Source organism: Triticum urartu, chromosome 3A, assembly GCF_056163025.1.
Source record: "Triticum urartu cultivar PI428250 chromosome 3A, HENAU_Tu73, whole genome shotgun sequence".
Lineage (NCBI taxonomy): Eukaryota > Viridiplantae > Streptophyta > Magnoliopsida > Poales > Poaceae > Triticum > Triticum urartu.
In genome coordinates this window covers 520,639,219-520,646,149 of record NC_141875.1, presented here as the reverse complement: position 1 = coordinate 520,646,149, position 6,931 = coordinate 520,639,219, and positions in this window count along the sequence as shown.

Here is a 6,931-nt window from a genome sequence, read left to right as displayed (position 1 = left end):
TAGAGCTTGTTCAACTCTTGTTTAAAATTATTTGAACAAGCTTGTAGAGCTTGTTCAAGTCTAGTGTAAAATTATTTGTACTAGGTTATAGAGCTAGTTCAACTCTAGTGTAAAATTATTTGAACTAGCTTGTAGAGCTAGTCCAACACTAGTGTAAAATTATTTGTACTAGGTTATAGAGCTAGTTCAAATCTAGTGTAAAATTATTTGTACTAGGTTATAGAGCTAGTTCGACTCTAGTGTAAAATTATTTGACCTAGCCTGTAGAGCTAGTTCAACTCTAGTGTAAATTATTTGACCTAGCCTGTAGAGCTAGTTCAACTCTAGCGTAAAATTATTTGAACTAGCCTGTAGAGCAAGTTCAACTCTAGTGTAAAATTATTTAAACTAGCTTGTAGAGCTAGTTCAACACTAGTGTAAAACTATTTGAACTAGCCTGTAGAGCTAGTTCAACTCTAGTGTAAAATTATTTCAACTAGCTTGTAGAGCTAGTTCAACTCTAATGTAAAATTATTTGTACTAGGTCATAGAGCTAATTCAACTCTAGTGTAAAATTATTTGTACTAGCCTATGGAACTAATTCAACTCTAGTGTAAAATTATTTGAACTAGCTTGTAGAGATAGTTCAACTCTAGTGTAAAACTTTTTGTACTAGGTTATACAGCTAGTTCAACTCTAGTGTGAAATAATTCGTACTAGGTCACAGAGCTAGTTCAACTCAAGTGTAAAATTGTTTGTATTAGGTTATACAGCTAGTTCAACTCTAGTGTAAAATTCTTTGTACTAGGTTATAGAGCTAGTTCAACCCTAGTGTAAATTTTTTTGTATAATTTTATAGAGCTAGTTCAACTCTAGTGTAAAATTCTTTGTACTAGGTTATAGAGCTAGTTCAACTCTAGTGTAAAATTATTTGAACTAGCCTGTAAAACTAGTTCAACTCTAATGTAAAATTATTTTTACTAGCCTGTAGAGCTAGTTCAACTCTAGTGTAAAATTATTTAAACTAGCTTGTAGAGCTAGTTCAATTCTAGTGTAAAATTATTTGTACTAGGTTATAGAGCTAGTTCAACTCTAGTGTAAAATTTTTTGTACTAGTTTATAGAGCTAGTTCAACTCTAGTGTAAAATTCTTTGTACTAGGTTATAGAGCTAGTTCAACTCTAGTGTAAAATTATTTGAACTAGCATGTAGAACTAGTTCTACTCTATTGTAAAATTATTTGTATTAGGTTACAGAGCTAGTTGAACTCTAGTGTAAAATTATTTGAACTAGCCTGTAGAGCTAGTTCAACTCTAGTGTAAAATTATTTGTACTAGGTTATAGAGCTAGTTCAACTCTAGTGTAAAATTACTTGACCTAGCCTGTAGAGCTGGTTCAACTCTAGTGAAAAATTATTTGACCTAGCCTGTAGAGCTAGTTCAACTTTAGTGCAAAATTATTTGTAGTAGGTTATAGAGCTAGTTCAACTCTAGTGTAAAATTATTTGAACTAGCTTGTAGAGCTAGTTCAACACTAGTGTAAAATTATTTGTACTAGGTTATAGAGCTAGTTCAAATCTAGTGTAAAATTATTTGTACTAGGTTATAGAGCTAGTTTGACTCTAGTGTAAAACTATTTGACCTAGCCTGTAGAGCTAGTTCAACTCTAGTGTAAATTATTTGACCTAGCCTGTAGAGCGAGTTCAACTCTAGCGTAAAATTATTTGAACTAGCCTGTAGAGCAAGTTCAACTCTAGTGTAAAATTATTTAAACTAGCTTGTAGAGCTAGTTCAGCACTAGTGTAAAACTATTTGAACTAGCCTGTAGAGCTAGTTCAACTCTAGTGTAAAATTATTTCAACTAGCTTGTAGAGCTAGTTCAACTCTAATGTAAAATTATTTGTACTAGGTCATAGAGCTAATTCAACTCTAGTGTAAAATTATTTGTACTAGCCTATAGAGCTAATTCAACTCTAGTGTAAAATTATTTGAACTAGCTTGTAGAGCTAGTTCAACTCTAGTGTAAAACTTTTTGTACTAGGTTATACAGCTAGTTCAACTCTAGTGTGAAATAATTCGTACTAGGTCATAGAGCTAGTTCTACTCTAGTGTAAAATTATTTGAACTAGCTTGTAGAGCTAGTTCAACTCTAGTGTAAAACTTTTTGTACTAGGTTATACAGCTAGTTTAACTCTAGTGTAAAATTCTTTGTACTAGGTTATAGAGCTAGTTCAACCCTAGTGTAAATTTTTTTGTATTAGTTTAGAGAGCTAGTTCAACTCTAGCGTAAAATTCTTTGTACTAGGTTATAGAGCTAGTTCAACTCTAGTGTAAAATTATTTGAACTAGCCTGGAAAACTAGTTCAACTCTAATGTAAAATTATTTTTACTAGCCTGTAGAGCTAGTTCAACTCTAGTGTAAAATTATTTAAACTAGCTTCTAGAGCTGGTTCAATTCTAGTGTAAAATTATTTGTACTAGGTTATAGAGCTAGTTCAACTCTAGTGTAAAATTATTTGAATTAGCTTGTAGAGCTAGTCCAACACTAGTGTAAAATTATTTGTACTAGGTTATAGAGCTAGTTCAAATCTAGTGTAAAATTATTTGTACTAGGTTATAGAGCTAGTTCGACTCTAGTGTAAAATTATTTGACCTAGCCTCTAGAGCTAGTTCAACTCTAGTGTAAATTATTTGACCTAGCCTGTAGAGCTAGTTCAACTCTAGCATAAAATTATTTGAACTAGCCTGTAGAGCAAGTTCAACTCTAGTGTAAAATTATTTAAACTAGCTTGTAGAGCTAGTTCAACACTAGTGTAAAACTATTTGAACTAGCCTGTAGAGCTAGTTCAACTCTAGTGTAAAATTATTTCAACTAGCTTGTAGAGCTAGTTCAACTCTAATGTAAAATTATTTGTACTAGGTCATAGAGCTAATTCAACTCTAGTGTAAAATTATTTGTACTAGCCTATGGAACTAATTCAACTCTAGTGTAAAATTATTTGAACTAGCTTGTAGAGATAGTTCAACTCTAGTGTAAAACTTTTTGTACTAGGTTATACAGCTAGTTCAACTCTAGTGTGAAATAATTCGTACTAGGTCACAGAGCTAGTTCAACTCAAGTGTAAAATTGTTTGTATTAGGTTATACAGCTAGTTCAACTCTAGTGTAAAATTCTTTGTACTAGGTTATAGAGCTAGTTCAACCCTAGTGTAAATTTTTTTGTATAATTTTATAGAGCTAGTTCAACTCTAGTGTAAAATTCTTTGTACTAGGTTATAGAGCTAGTTCAACTCTAGTGTAAAATTATTTGAACTAGCCTGTAAAACTAGTTCAACTCTAATGTAAAATTATTTTTACTAGCCTGTAGAGCTAGTTCAACTCTAGTGTAAAATTATTTAAACTAGCTTGTAGAGCTAGTTCAATTCTAGTGTAAAATTATTTGTACTAGGTTATAGAGCTAGTTCAACTCTAGTGTAAAATTTTTTGTACTAGTTTATAGAGCTAGTTCAACTCTAGTGTAAAATTCTTTGTACTAGGTTATAGAGCTAGTTCAACTCTAGTGTAAAATTATTTGAACTAGCATGTAGAACTAGTTCTACTCTATTGTAAAATTATTTGTATTAGGTTACAGAGCTAGTTGAACTCTAGTGTAAAATTATTTGAACTAGCCTGTAGAGCTAGTTCAACTCTAGTGTAAAATTATTTGTACTAGGTTATAGAGCTAGTTCAACTCTAGTGTAAAATTACTTGACCTAGCCTGTAGAGCTGGTTCAACTCTAGTGAAAAATTATTTGACCTAGCCTATAGAGCTAGTTCAACTTTAGTGCAAAATTATTTGTAGTAGGTTATAGAGCTAGTTCAACTCTAGTGTAAAATTATTTGAACTAGCTTGTAGAGCTAGTTCAACACTAGTGTAAAATTATTTGTACTAGGTTATAGAGCTAGTTCAAATCTAGTGTAAAATTATTTGTACTAGGTTATAGAGCTAGTTTGACTCTAGTGTAAAACTATTTGACCTAGCCTGTAGAGCTAGTTCAACTCTAGTGTAAATTATTTGACCTAGCCTGTAGAGCGAGTTCAACTCTAGCGTAAAATTATTTGAACTAGCCTGTAGAGCAAGTTCAACTCTAGTGTAAAATTATTTAAATTAGCTTGTAGAGCTAGTTCAGCACTAGTGTAAAACTATTTGAACTAGCCTGTAGAGCTAGTTCAACTCTAGTGTAAAATTATTTCAACTAGCTTGTAGAGCTAGTTCAACTCTAATGTAAAATTATTTGTACTAGGTCATAGAGCTAATTCAACTCTAGTGTAAAATTATTTGTACTAGCCTATAGAGCTAATTCAACTCTAGTGTAAAATTATTTGAACTAGCTTGTAGAGCTAGTTCAACTCTAGTGTAAAACTTTTTGTACTAGGTTATACAGCTAGTTCAACTCTAGTGTGAAATAATTCGTACTAGGTCATAGAGCTAGTTCTACTCTAGTGTAAAATTATTTGAACTAGCTTGTAGAGCTAGTTCAACTCTAGTGTAAAACTTTTTGTACTAGGTTATACAGCTAGTTTAACTCTAGTGTAAAATTCTTTGTACTAGGTTATAGAGCTAGTTCAACCCTAGTGTAAATTTTTTTGTATTAGTTTAGAGAGCTAGTTCAACTCTAGCGTAAAATTCTTTGTACTAGGTTATAGAGCTAGTTCAACTCTAGTGTAAAATTATTTGAACTAGCCTGGAAAACTAGTTCAACTCTAATGTAAAATTATTTTTACTAGCCTGTAGAGCTAGTTCAACTCTAGTGTAAAATTATTTAAACTAGCTTCTAGAGCTGGTTCAATTCTAGTGTAAAATTATTTGTACTAGGTTATAGAGCTAGTTCAACTCTAGTGTAAAATTATTTGAATTAGCTTGTAGAGCTAGTCCAACACTAGTGTAAAATTATTTGTACTAGGTTATAGAGCTAGTTCAAATCTAGTGTAAAATTATTTGTACTAGGTTATAGAGCTAGTTCGACTCTAGTGTAAAATTATTTGACCTAGCCTCTAGAGCTAGTTCAACTCTAGTGTAAATTATTTGACCTAGCCTGTAGAGCTAGTTCAACTCTAGCATAAAATTATTTGAACTAGCCTGTAGAGCAAGTTCAACTCTAGTGTAAAATTATTTAAACTAGCTTGTAGAGCTAGTTCAACACTAGTGTAAAACTATTTGAACTAGCCTGTAGAGCTAGTTCAATTCTAGTGTAAAATTATTTCAACTAGCTTGTAGAGCTAGTTCAACTCTAATGTAAAATTATTTGTACTAGGTCATAGAGCTAATTCAACTCTAGTGTAAAATTATTTGTACTAGCCTATGGAACTAATTCAACTCTAGTGTAAAATTATTTGAACTAGCTTGTAGAGATAGTTCAACTCTAGTGTAAAACTTTTTGTACTAGGTTATACAGCTAGTTCAACTCTAGTGTGAAATAATTCGTACTAGGTCACAGAGCTAGTTCAACTCAAGTGTAAAATTGTTTGTATTAGGTTATACAGCTAGTTCAACTCTAGTGTAAAATTCTTTGTACTAGGTTATAGAGCTAGTTCAACCATAGTGTAAAATTTTTTGTATAATTTTATAGAGCTAGTTCAACTCTAGTGTAAAATTCTTTGTACTAGGTTATAGAGCTAGTTCAACTCTAGTGTAAAATTATTTGAACTAGCCTGTCAAACTAGTTCAACTCTAATGTAAAATTATTTTTACTAGCCTGTAGAGCTAGTTCAACTCTAGTGTAAAATTATTTAAACTAGCTTGTAGAGCTAGTTCAATTCTAGTGTAAAATTATTTGTACTAGGTTATAGAGCTAGTTCAACTCTAGTGTAAAATTTTTTGTACTAGTTTATAGAGCTAGTTCAACTCTAGTGTAAAATTCTTTGTACTAGGTTATAGAGCTAGTTCAACTCTAGTGTAAAATTATTTGAACTAGCATGTAGAACTAGTTCTACTCTATTGTAAAATTATTTGTATTAGGTTACAAAGCTAGTTGAGCTCTAGTGTAAAATTATTTGAACTAGCCTGTAGAGCTAGTTCAACTCTAGTGTAAATTTATTTGTACTAGGTTATAGAGCTAGTTCAACTCTAGTGTAAAATTACTTGACCTAGCCTGTAGAGCTGGTTCAACTCTAGTGCAAAATTATTTGACCTAGCCTGTAGAGCTAGTTCAACTTTAGTGCAAAATTATTTGTAGTAGGTTATAGAGCTAGTTCAACTCTATTGTAAAATTATTTGAACTAGCTTGTAGAGCTAGTTCAACACTAGTGTAAAATTATTTGTACTAGGTTATAGAGCTAGTTCAAATCTAGTGTAAAATTATTTGTACTAGGTTATAGAGCTAGTTCGACTCTAGTGTAAAATTATTTGACCTAGCCTGTAGAGCTAGTTCAACTCTAGTGTAAATTATTTGACCTAGCCTGTAGAGCGAGTTCAACTCTAGCGTAAAATTATTTGAACTAGCCTGTTGAGCAAGTTCAACTCTAGTGTAAAATTATTTAAACTAGCTTGTAGAGCTAGTTCAGCACTTGTGTAAAACTATTTGAACTAGCCTGTAGAGCTAGTTCAACTCTAGTGTAAAATTATTTCAACTAGCTTGTAGAGCTAGTTCAACTCTAATGTAAAATTATTTGTACTAGGTCATAGAGCTAATTCAACTCTAGTGTAAAATTATTTGTACTAGCCTATAGAGCTAATTCAACTCTAGTGTAAAATTATTTGAACTAGCTTGTAGAGCTAGTTCAACTCTAGTGTAAAACTTTTTGTACTAGGTTATACAGCTAGTTCAACTCTAGTGTGAAATAATTCGTACTAGGTCATAGAGCTAGTTCTACTCTAGTGTAAAATTATTTGAACTAGCTTGTAGAGCTAGTTCAACTCTAGTGTAAAACTTTTTGTACTAGGTTATACAGCTAGTTTAACTCTAGTGTAAAATT